Consider the following 13,858-nt stretch of genomic DNA (forward strand, 5'->3'; position numbering starts at 1 on the left):
ACAAACATTGCGATTTTTCACATTTCCGCACGTATTGACGGTGCTTGTGTTTACAAATCTTCTTCTCCTGAACGGCAAATAGTACAATCGTGTGTGATATATCGTTGTAAAGCGCGCACCCGGGACTACTTACATTGCTAAAGGCATGTTGATATCTTCAATAAATTTGGAGTTATCGCCTTTGGAAGTTGGTCAATTTTTTCAAAATGCATTTTCATGGGGTTCATAAAAATATCACAGCTCTGCGAAAACACAACGGATTTCAATTTTGAAGATACCAAACTGTAGATACTTTAATGGGAATAATGCTTCACATTATTGTTATGTAACAGTCAATAATTACGTCAAAATTACGACACGAACATTAGGATGTTTCGCATTTTGTTAGTGTTCAGATAGCTGAAAGAAGCGCCAGTTAAATCTAGCAACAATCCCCACTTTCTGGTTTTCCAATGCCCAAAGAACAATGCGTTTGACTTTTTGACCACAACAAAGTCTGCAACATTTGCCAGTTATCTCTCTTTTTGTATATGCCTGTATATATTGCTCAATTCCTTTGCTTTGTTTGACTGTGCATTCCTGTTTGTTAAAATCTAGCAAAAAACTCCACTTCCTGGTTTTCCAATGCCCAAGTTGTTGTTGAGTTCGGTTTAACGTCACATCGGCGTTATTCCAGCCACATAGTGACGAGATCAAGTTGGAGTTTTACAAACTTTAAATACAAAGTCCAAAAAAGAGCTGTTTTTAACACATATATTCATTACATTACTATTTACAAGTGAAAAATGACACAGCACAAAACTCAAAAACAAGCAATCTGTGACTCACATTACATAGTTATAATTTATGGTACAGGTCAACTTCCCTCAGGTAGCTAACAATCAGATGCCCGCTCACGAGGGAAAACAGATCTTTCAGATTTATTGCTTCATAATGTGAATCTCTTGCAGTCGAAAAGTCCACGCAGTCAAGCAGTATATGCTTGATGGTGAACATTTCATCGCAAGAGACATACATGGGAGGTCCATCCCCATCCGTTTTCAGCATATAGTCATGAGTAAACCGACTGTGGCCAATACGACATCGTCGTAAAATTACTTCACCACGTCTTGACTGACAACCCAAGTAGGTATATCCAATTGTTGGCTTTCCAATGTCAAAAGAGCAATGCGCTTTTGGTAAAAACTGGGACTCCAGCAGATTGTTCACCAGTCTGACTGTGCCAGGAATGTCGCGAACCCTTTCTGCTACATCATCATGATTGCAGGAATCCAGCACATAAACGCACAATACCTTATACATTTAAAACAGAATAAAACTTCACACACAAAACTGCGGCCATGGCAGTCGTACTTTCAAATCATCTTAACTGCAACACAGAAATTGTTGAATGGCTGTTTCACAAATGCACTATATACACATAAATCTATGGTTGTTTCACGAGTGCAATATATGCACATAAGTGTATGCGTCAGATAGCTAGGATCATGGCGATTCCAGAACACTAATCGTTTTGACCGTACACCCAAGGACAAGGGAGCTACAGCCTGTCAAACAGGGGACTATTTCCTCTCCAGATCAGCTCTCGTGTCAAAAATGTGTTCTGGCTGCCTTTTGGACGGTTTCTAGCCCTTAAATACACACTTCAAACACCCATAACTCCGAGACCAACCGTCCGATCAATGCCAAATTAATCTCAAAAACACTGTAATGGACGCTGCAGCTGGCATCATAAGAAACAGTACAAGTAAAGGTAGCCATGGGGAGTGCATGGGGAAGTCTGAAGACCGTCAGTATTGTCCAGGAGGCAATCCTAGTTCTCATCCATTTTTGCAATCTTTTGCTTAGTTTCTACATTCAAATTTTGGGCTGGTGAATTACTTTGAGGGCTAGTAACTTTCAGGCAATTTGGAAACTATTTCGCACACTGGTTGTGATGAACCTAGATGGCAGATGTAAACATCCTCAACTCAAAAGTTATTTACAGGAAATGGTGAACAATATGAGAATAAACAACTTTAAAACATTTAAGAAGTGAAAATATTTTAGGACAAGTGCAAAGTGCAGGACAAGTTGAGATTGAGAAATCGTTTGAGCCCTGACTTCAGAATCATTTAGAAAAAACACCCCCATATATTACCGGGTATACGCTGATATTACAAGCAAGAAATTATGTACGTGATGTACTAGTATATCACAGTAAACTGTTACCGACAGAAAGCAAACAGTTACTTGTGTGTGTCATTTGCTTCAACTAGCCTTCTGATATTCTACCTGTTGCCAACATTCTTTGTCACCTTACTCCCGATTCCAAGATAAATTACCCCTAAACTATATTCATATCAAAGATATTTTCTCCACTTCCAAATACACCAGATAAATGCTGAAACATGAAACATGCATCTTCCTATATTTTGTACAGGGACATATCCACAGAAGCATCCTGCTTGTGTCTTTCACTATTATAATAAAGTATGACGAATCCTCCCAGAAAACAAACGATACCATGGAGCACCAAAAAACCTGCAAGGATCAAATCATTAACAGTAGCAGAAACATCTGAGATGAATTTCTTCAGAAATATTGTTGTAGATTTATTTTTGGTGCCGCATTGTGACAAGATGTGAAGAGGTAGAATAGCTTGAATGCTGGCTCATAAATAATACAGCACATTTTGAAAGGGGACTGGTTACCGAGGCTGTGGCATCAAGCCAAGCACGTCTAAGGCTTGCTGATGCATTGTTCACAACTCAGTACCGGTCAATGGAATCGATCAGTCCTGTTCCTACCTGAACAGGCCGATCAATCCCAACATGAACCAACTTGCTCCTCCTATCCCTCTCCAGCAGCAAGTGCATGGCAACATAGTAACCTTTTCAATACAATCAAAGTCAAATATGGATACTGAGGCGGAGGGATACTTTAACTCGTTAGTGCATGTTTCTGCCATCACAATAAAGAAATATACTGCAGTGTTGGCCATATATATTGTCTCGTCTGAAAACTAACCGCACTTCTCATATTTCAATTGAATGGGGATGAAGAATGGGAGCACGCTCCAAATGTGTTCATTATTCAATCTTTTATCCACAAATGTATTCATTATACAATTGTCTATCGGCTTGAAACATTGTGACAGGTGACACTCAAAGGGAAAACACTGTTTTAGATGAAGTCTCTTGTCACTAATAATGAATTAAACCTCATGTTGTTCAGCGACTTTAGAATACAATGCCATTCGTTAAAAAATAAGCTGCACACACAACTTGTACAGCAAACCAAATGACAGTTACCACATTACGGTGAATGACAAAACGACTGTTTCATGTCACAAGTTATAACACAAACTGGATCCATTTCCTGCATTATTGCAAAATATCTTTACAAATCAAGCCCCACATCTAGGTATGCTCTTGGGAGTCTTCACAAAGTCAAATGGATGGGAAATGAGTGCCATTGTCCCCAGAAAGCTTCATAAGACATAGAAGATATATAAGATATAACGTATTAAATTAAGAACTGGCCAGCGTCTCATCTGGTTGTTGCCAGTTAGTCACAGAAGTCAATCATTGTTCCTAATGGGTTCAATAATTTGATTTGTCATTTTTTCAATTTTTTTATTAAAGTCTCATATTTTTCTCTCAGGACATGTTTTTTAAATCTTGAAGGCAAAATGTCTGCTTCTTTTACCAAACTTCTTAAGTGTGTTTGTCATAGCACACATTGACATCATTAGATCAAAAAAAAATCAAAATAATAAACAAATACATTTTTTTCCCCATCAAAATCATGGTTAATTTTAAAAACAATCCTGAGGCAACTGATTTGCATTATAGACTATTAGGCCTTTCTCTCACATTAATGTCAGAAACAAAGCAGGGTACTTCAGAAACCTTCAAATCAACAATTTCATATTAGGATTATGACCTTTTGCTTTCATCCATACATTGTCATAAAACGATGGCCATTAGGCCTTGTGAAGTATTAGCTGACTGCATCAAAATGTCTTGCTCTAACCTGCACAGAAAAAGAGTGTGCATCATCTGATACTAATTATTATGCTGCTGAGTTACCAAACCAATGTGATATGTTGCAAAATGAGGTTTCTCTCTCAACTTGTTTAATCATATAGCAATGACCATGGCGACCAGTGAGTTGACCACTAATCAGCAGCATGTTTGCCAGGTGGTACCACTAGGTGGCAGTCCCAGGTGCAGTCACACAGAGACAACTATTATCTTTACTAATTCATATGGCTTACTGCTATAATTAAGCCCCTGATTTGATAGTGGGCTTCTTGGTTATAGCAAACTTCCTAGGGCCTTATGCATGCTCCTGAATTATCCTTGCTGATCAAGATTTCAGACCGATAATTATATGAGATTGAAATCAGGTGTGAACTAGAGTAGGTTTGCATGCTTCCATGGAACCTATATGATTGACATGGAGACTAGTAAGGAAAAATCTTCTTCTGCGTAATATAGACATCCAGCTGTGTCATGCTCTATACAGCAGTAATGTTTAAGTCTCTGCATTTATCAGAAGACAAAATCAAAGTAAAAGCAATACCTGATTAATGTATCCATGTTCAGTTACTGAGAATTACATTTAATACAGAAAATAATATCAATATACTTCATCAGACTATAATAACTTATCTAATAAAATCCAACTTAACATAAGGTGAGCAATGCTGCCATTTGGCATTTACGAAAGAGTTAACTATTGACTAAACCTAATTTTTTGTATTATGTAGCCTTCTGTTGTCCAATAAAACTACCAAACTGACCAACAGGTGCAAATCTAAAATTAAACAGAAAATAAATCTGCAAAATTTAATATTTCCTCAGAATGGTGTATACTGTAGTACAGTCACATTGTGTAATTGTGAAATTTATTCATTTGTCACATTGTGAAAAGGTCACAATATGTAAAATAATCAGATTCTTATTGGATGGAATTCAATCTATTAAATACCTATAAGAAACCACATAAAACAATGATAGAGCAATCTCAGATTACACTACGTATGACCAGACAAAATAATATAACAGTATTCCTTAAAATAAACCAAAACAGCATCTGATAAAAGATCATGTGGACCTTTCATTAAGTTTGTAATACCAAGAGTCAACACAAACCTGATAGACATGACCTTTTTGTCGCAATATAACATTAACATTGCTATTAGCAACAAATGATATCTGTGACATATGCTGACATCTAATATCTACAAGAGAATGTTGATAGCTTTCAGAAAAGAAAAGAACAAAAGACGTGAGATTTACGCAACTGAAAGAAAATGTGAAACAGGGCAAGGGGAGAACCAGTTCATTGATTCCACCTCATGAATAAAAAATGATATCATTAATAAGAAAGCCATGGTAATTTCCCTAGTCCTTGGGTCGTGTCGAAGCCATCTTTCAGGTCTGGAGATAAATAATAGAAACAAGAACCAGGGAAGCTCTTAATTAACAGGACTTTGGTCCATTGACCAGAAATTAACTGCAGCTTCTTCCATGAAATTCCCTTATGGGTTGAAAAGGTAAAATACACTAGTAATGGCATGTAGTCAGAACCAAATGTCCATTAACCTCTTCAACAAAACACATTTAAAGATGACATATGGAAATCCACCCAACCCCTCAAAACAACAACTGATAAATACAAAAAAAGAAAAGAAATTAAATCAATAAACATGACTGATACAAATATTAAAGAAACATACTTTCCATTACACCTAAAGCATTAATGCACACCACAATAAATCAGGTGTTATAAATTTTGATATGTCCTATACATTGTTGAAAACACATGTAGTTAGTTTCCTTCAGCAAGCACTATCTATTAGGATTAATGTCACATCTATACCACCAATGTCTACTGATATAGTCACACCAACAGAAAATTCAAATCCCTCCCACTTTCCTGCACTACTACTAATCCTGTAAAATGCCAACTGGGGAAATTCAATGGTTGCCATAGTGATAAACAAATATTAAGGAAGTCTATAGAATTTCTTGACAGCAGCAAACATAACCATGTGACCTGAAGTGATTGCCTGTGTCCAATCCAATGGTGGCATGGGTCTCTTAATGAGACATAAATTAGTATCTTGTACCTCTTGACATCACCTTCAACTGTGTACTTTGCTGGCATATTTTCAAATATGATTTGTACACAGAACATATGTCACAAAATCTATATGCCAGAAATATGCATTCACATAACTGATTCTTCTGATGTACATGTTCATCTCACTTATTGTTGGAACGATAAGAACAATGAAATTCTACATAAATCTCTTTGTAAATATATACTACTCAAAAGAACATTGTTGAATATGGTTAATAAATCTATGTTAGCTGGTGTGTAAATGCAGCAGACAGCCTTACATATGTATGTGGTGTAACTTGTTTTGAGTAGCATAATTCAGGCTGGGTTTTTCTTTTTTCATTCTGCATAACTTCAATATATTAGCGACATATCACTAAACTTGCATGTAACATGCTGTCCAGAGAAACAGATTAACCAACACAGGAATGTTTGTGCATCAGAAACAATATAGAGTTCTGGAGGCTTGATGTTGGATATTTACATCTTCAATCTTTATCAACAGGATTATGGCAATAATCCCTGGTCTTTCATACCTACCTCTGAACACAAAGATTGATATTACATACCTCATCAATGATTACATGTCATAAGGAACATGAAAAACCTTTGCACAAAAGTCAACTAAATGTTACAAGCCTTCATAATGAATAGCACACAGCAAACATCAAAATGAGAACTTTCTACTCCTCAAAGGATAGCTCTAACACTGGTCAGCAGATAGTCCACAAGGGGTGAGAACCTGTTTGTACACTACCTACCTAACGTAATAAGCTGTGTAGTATGGCACCTATCAGTTACATCTCTGCTTCACTGTCTGAGTCTCCTTGCATCCCTGCATTACCGATGTAGGCTACAGACCCTACAGATGGCATCTGGCATCTGAACTTAACTGTTTCTACATCTGCTATATCATCTTGCTCTGACAAACAGAAACAACCTAGTTCCAACATCCATCTCACACATGCATAAAACTGGATACATGCCTCACATTCTCAATGTGTTCAGCAAAACACTTTTCCCTATCTAGTACATCTCAGGACCAGTGTAGCAGGATCAGCACATACAGACATATCAAAGTGCCGTATTGTGAGATTAACTCATGAATAGGAGATCAGAAAGCATTTCCATTCAAGTAATATACTGGTATTGTTCATAGCTGCAGTAACAATATCTTTGTGCTGCTAACCATAAAAAAAATTGACTCTACTTTTCACTACACAGAGCTATTACGACTAACACAATGTTTTGCAAACAATTCCCTTATATATAATCTGCATCACACTTTGTGCCTTGGCAAAGTGCATGTGCAATATAATTCATTCTTTAGACACTTGATTTCAAATTAGAGTACATGTACTAGTATCTACGATTCTGCAACAGTACATTTACTGATTGAGTTGGAAACCGTTACTAAGTACCTTCTCGATTATTCAAACTGAAAAGGTACATAGATAGTTGTTTTATCAAAACAAGTACATTTTAAGTTGTGTGTTTTAGGAAGAAGTTTTCATTGTACAGAATGGCGGGCTTGTTAATGCTGCATATTCCAGATGAAGAATCTACTGAAACATACTATGGAACTGCCTGTTACACTGTATAGAAAGTCAACAGCAAAATCATTTATACCGAGCAGCACAGAGATACAGATAATAATGATGACTTATTCAGTGAAGTATTTCTCACTGGATGACATTATCAGGGCAACCTTTCCATTAAAAGTTAACAAACCTAGCTCAATCATATCATCTTTCAAAACAAATAGGAGTGTCATATCCCTTGAGTTGGACCTGGATTACAGGCACCACTGTAATCAGTAAATACATGGGGAAAAAACATAAATGGCTATAAGTAATAGGTCTTAATATTATATAAGGAAATCTAATGAACCACACACCTCATCGTCAAGGTAACCAACACCAACCCCATCATAATCCTTAATTTACATAAACTTCATAATATTATTTTGGATGCAATTTCCAGAAAATGATGAAATCATTGTAAAATACATGTCACAACATTTCCACTGAACAGAAATCATGATACCTCAAAGACATGTGTCCACGAAAAATTGTTGAATACTAGTAAGTCAATGAAAACACACACACCGGTATACTCGTTCAAGCAGTTCCTACAATAATCAGACAGGCTATGTGCATAAATGAAAATATCAACTAACTGTATCCTGTACATAGAATGTAAAAGAAATAATAAAAATAAAAATAAGATTTTGCATGATTAGGAACATGACTTTTAGCAATGCATAACATCAGTAAAACGAATAGGATACATTTTCTGCATCATTCCTATTTAATGAGTCTGATGAAATGTCATCCAGTTGTCAAATAGATCTTTACAGGAAAGATACTACATTGTACATCACAGCTAATTTTAAAAGGTCAGATGGTATCAAATTGCAGTATACTGTCTTTTAAAGGTAATGCTCCTTTCCATTCAAACTAATGTCTCAACTATCCCATGTTTTGTTCTTAAATATTAATGCCAGTTAGTATCTGTGTCACACCACAAAATGTAAACACCAAATGAAACCAATAACTATTAACTGCAGCTTTTTCCAAATAACATAATCAAGAATTATTTTTCAATTTTAAATGCATCAACTGTGTTTAGCCATAAGTAAGAACTGTTAGTTGATTTTCTCATACAGTAACCTGCATTCACATAAACGAATTGGGTTCTACTTGTCCAGAAAATGAATTGCTCTGATGTAACGAAATGTCAAGATGGTATCAGGAGTTACTTCCCTTTCTATGACTGCTCTAAATACCTGTGACACTGAATCTAAAATGAACACAATTAAGTCTCAGTATCTCAAACACAGACATTGGTAGTTATTCCAGAAATATGCTGTTGCATTGGTCAGTAGCTATTACTTACAAGCAATCTGGTGCCAAACAAGGATAAGGCCAGAAGCTTCTGTGACTCATTTGCTGACTATTTACAACTACTAGTATTCGAAGTTGCAGCCAAGAATTTTACAAATCTAGGCAAATTGATGAGCAAATATTTGTTAAAATATGTTAAAAGATCTGAATGGACAGGTTTCAAGTTGTTATCATTGAAAATATTTAGCTTTATGTCATGTTTATTTCTAGTACTTTTTGGAGGTTGAGTCCCATCTGGTATTTGAGCCCACACCATCCAGCACACAGTCAGCAATCTATGCCACTCAGCCACAGTGGCTTCCATACACAATTAGTCATGTGCAAAGTTTCGTTTATGTTTATGCTAATTATAATGCTAAAGCATCAAACAATACTCTAACACGTAGCCAAATGTTAACTCAGTCATTTTTCATATTAAGTTACCAAAACAAACCCTTGATGATTAATAATGAGTTGTGAATATATTTAGTCTAATTAGGGAACTGGAACTTTGTCTTATGTAAATGTGAATGCAGCCATTACTGGGTCATTGCATTCCAGTATAACAGATAACATGAATCATCTAAAATGAGTATCACAGTCAAATTGTCATCCCTTTAATGTCAAATTTAGAAGAACTGAATTTCACATTGTGGTGGTTTAATGGGGTATGAAAACTTTGCTATGTGCATGTCATATTCTTGCGTATACACTGTCGCATGCTCCAGCATTTACAAGATTTTAACAGTTCAAAGTGTTAATACTCCATTAAACCACAATGTGAGATTTATTTTTAATAATGTCTACAATTACACATATATAAGGATTATAACCACTGAGTTAATCACTGATAGGATAATGTATCATTGGCACAAAAACAATTTTTAAATGTTTTAAATGTTTTATGCCACACTCAGGATATTCCAGTCATATGATGGCAGCCTGTAAATATTTAGAATTAGTTTGGACCCGTCTATCAAATGATTGATAAATATTAGCCACTATCCATCAAAGTTATTGTGTATGATGACATCCAATCAACCAATACACTGAGATAAACCATCCAATCCAATCAGTCTTTTGACCATCATGGATTTTTAAGGTCCTATTCTTACCAAAATCCTATAAATGTGTTCATTATGGAGTGAAATATAGTATTACTTTTTTGTTATTCCACAAAGAAAGTGAATCCAAACAATAGAAAAAGTATTTTCCCACAGACTAATATGACTACAGCCAGTTGATGTTTTCTTATGTATTACTATTAATGTTTTAAAAAGTTAAATACAATTACTTCCTCACATAGACCTCTGTGGTGAAGTGTTATCTGGTGTGAGAAATTCCCATCTTAATGTTTTAGACTGTACAATAAAATGGCAAAGATTTTAGAAGAACCTACGGTACATTAAAAAAGTGAAATAATTTGAATACAGACCAGCAGATATCTTATTATTCAAAATCAAGAATTCTCCACATCCATCATAAGTATGCATACAGAGATACGTCTTGTTATAGTCACATGACTTATCCCACCAGGTACCCATTTTCTGCTGGGTGAACAGAGGCAATTTCGAACAAATTCACTTGCCTGAGGTGAGACCACATGTGTCACATGTGCTTTGTTGATTCATATCAATAATGAGGTGGGCAACCCAAACATGAACCTTTTTCTGCAGTTCTGGATGAATACACTTTGTTAAAACAGAAATATCATCCAAGCAAATTATTTAAGCCTTTGAAGACAACATTCAGTACCATCATTTTCGCAAACCCTTCACAATACCAAGATACACATAATTTAGAAATCTGCCTGAGCACTCAGCAACATAAGGTAAAACCTGCAAGCAGTTCATGCACACAATATATGTACTCAACTTTTTCATATCATCATTGTCATGTAATGACCGCATTAACAAAACAAGATTAACCCTACCAAAACATCTTTATTTTAACCTCAAAAGAGTCAAATGACTATACACGTGAAAGGAATGTGTGTTAATTGTCAAATCAAAGCTGACAATTCATTTATCAACAATCAAAACACTGCATCTTCATTCCCTTTTAACAGTAATAATCAAAACAACACAAGTCATTAATGTGAAGAAACCAGACACAAAATACTACCAGACACTTCATCACTGATTATACTTTCATCATGTTCATGAAATTATTTACAATTCACAGAAAAATACTAACGTGTATTTACATCATGGTTTATATATTCCTATCATTAACATGATTAAGAAAGCTAATGTATCTATGGATGAAAAATTGTCAGCAACATCACGAATTCTAAGTCTTTTTATTTTGTTTTCAAGGAAAACAATATATTTCAATAACTCTTCTTATTGCCAATACAGCACCTTAAGAATACACCACCACAACTTCTCAAGAGGAATATCTCTGTTGTATGGCATGTTTCACTAAGCAAATGGTTTTGAGAGGTCATCGAATGAAAACATGGTTACAAAGTAATGGAAACGAACAAAATTGGTCAAAGAGGTCGCAGACAATTACGAAGGTTAGGAGTAATCATGCAGTCTTGTGACTTTAGTCAATATGGACACTTATGATTGATCCCAGTGTCAACTGACACACTTGTCCAACTCCATAATCCGAAAGGTACAGGAATGTGGAATGAGCCAAAATGGCACAAACTGAAGAAAAGGCTGTAGACGACAGATGAACTGAATCCACAGGTATGCATAAATGATAAGGCTGTTATGATTCACTCACATATTCGGTGAATCAAACCGAGACCCTTCATGAATTCAATTCGTTATTCGTGGTCACCAGAACCGAATATTAACAAACATTTACAAAAAATTTTAAGGGAATGTGTTTTACTTGAACCCTTATGTTCTTTTTCAAAGTGAGATATGCAATTATGGAATATGTATTAGCCTAGCAGTAGCACAAGTCATGTTAGTTTGCCAAGGCCACACATGGTACTGTCCACTATAAACTATTACATACCAAATCTGAGTGTCATGAGATAACTGGTTGTTGCTGCGACAAATTAACACTGTCAACATGGGCGTCCATATTGTGCATCAATCACTTAACTACAATATTGTATTCGTGAATAATTATTCGTATTTGTTACCCAATATTCATGATACATTTCATATTCACCACATAGTGTATTCGTTGCAGCCCTAATAAATGACATCGTAATCCATAATTCGTCAGGGGATTTTGGTGGCAAGAGTGTTGTTTGGAACATTGTTTGGAACATTGATAATGTGGACAACGGGAAGGCATAAGCATGGCCATGAGGAAGAGTCCAATATTGTTAAAATTTATAATCCTTTTAGTTAGTTAAAACCGAAATGTAACCTATATTTAAAATGTAAGTGCTTTCATAAACTTGTGCATCCTATACAATTAACTGCCACAAACAAATTAAAGAAACAAATAACGAAAATTCTCCACATCACCAGACCTACTCAATGACAATGTGTGCTGAGATGATGGATCATGTACACGAAATAACCAAAACAGGCTGACTTGGCATCGTTTTGCTTATGTGTTTCGTCAAAAAAGTATGTAAGAGGGTATTGTAACATGACGCAAAGTTTCCGATGCTAAATTCTAAAAGTAGGCATTCGGTGGTTTCACATTACTTTTTCACTCGCTGTGCACATGCGCAGAGCATGTCAAAATATCCACTGGCCTGGTTCCGGTTTGGTCATAACTTTACGGATAGTGTAAACACACTTTAAAAAAAGCTGTTATGAAGATTATTTATGTGTGACAACAGTTCATAGCTGAGTAAATATACTTCCATTTGCCTTTGGTTTTCAATAATTGATGTCCTATTTTGGTTACAATTACTTCAGAGAGGTGTTTTGTTTAGTTGTGAGAAAGGGATGTGCACTATCGGTAAACATACGACCAAAACGGAACTAGACCAGTGGATATTTTTATGCGCACAGCAAGTCAAAGATTAATGTGAAACCACCAAATACATGGGGGTAAAAAATGAGTGGTCCTAATATTGTCAAAGTGTTCTTTCTGACTCTCAATGATAAATATGGAAAAATGAAGACAATATATATATTACACCTGTTATCTAAAGATTTTACGATTTTGGCAATATATGGTGTCATATATATGATCAATTGTTTCCATAATCATTAATAAATGGTGCAAAAATAAAACTTATTATTCGGCTCGGACCATACGATCCAAGGGAGGTAACCCACGTACCCTACTACAAGGAAGTAAATATTCCCCAAAATCAAGTACCAAGCAAAATACATTGGCCAATACATTTTTTCACACACGCAAGTAAACCTTGAACAAAAATTACGGCCCAAAATTACAAAATAATGATCCTTCACGAGAAGAATCAAGTGATTTCACGAATACTCATATAAAGGAGATTTCAAACGCATGCAACAACATGAAAATTGAAATGCACTCGTATTTGTTGAGAAGGAAATACATTTATTTATACGATACTATTGAAATGAACATCAAATAAGCCTTCGAAATTACATCTCAATCCAGAGAATACATTTCTGAAAGCACAATATTGTTTCCACTAAGTATACAAATCGTTTATTTTTCAATTCAGCACATGCGGAAGATAGCTTTTCAGTTTGTCTACATGGCTTTCGTAGACCTCGCTAGGTAAGTATCATCTATCATTTTCGTTCTGATGAAATAATATTAATTGGATATAAAAGAGGGGTTAGTAAATATAGGACTTGATTACATCTCAACTCTTACCGGTTTTCTGAAAAATTAATTTTGAGTTTTTCAATTTCCGTCTAGCAAACTCTTGACCAAAAATGGCTGCCGCGTGGTTGACCTCTCGCATGGGGATTGACCTTTACCCTAGTATGAAAGAT

The 13,858-nt window shown here is 35.5% G+C and overlaps 1 protein-coding gene across 1 annotated transcript in view; it reads right to left on the reverse strand.

The window, feature by feature from the left end:
• Positions 1 to 13,842, reverse strand: part of LOC124253333 (heterogeneous nuclear ribonucleoprotein K-like) — a 58,141-nt gene extending 44,299 nt beyond the window's left edge. The window contains 1 exon segment of the mRNA XM_046687084.1: positions 13,737 to 13,842. The gene's annotated coding sequence lies outside the window, so the exon portion shown is untranslated.
• Between the last annotated feature and the right edge of the window lie 16 nt (positions 13,843 to 13,858).

This window comes from Haliotis rubra, unplaced genomic scaffold (assembly GCF_003918875.1).
Source record: "Haliotis rubra isolate DU_JTF1 unplaced genomic scaffold, ASM391887v1 Scf54, whole genome shotgun sequence".
NCBI lineage: Eukaryota > Metazoa > Mollusca > Gastropoda > Lepetellida > Haliotidae > Haliotis > Haliotis rubra.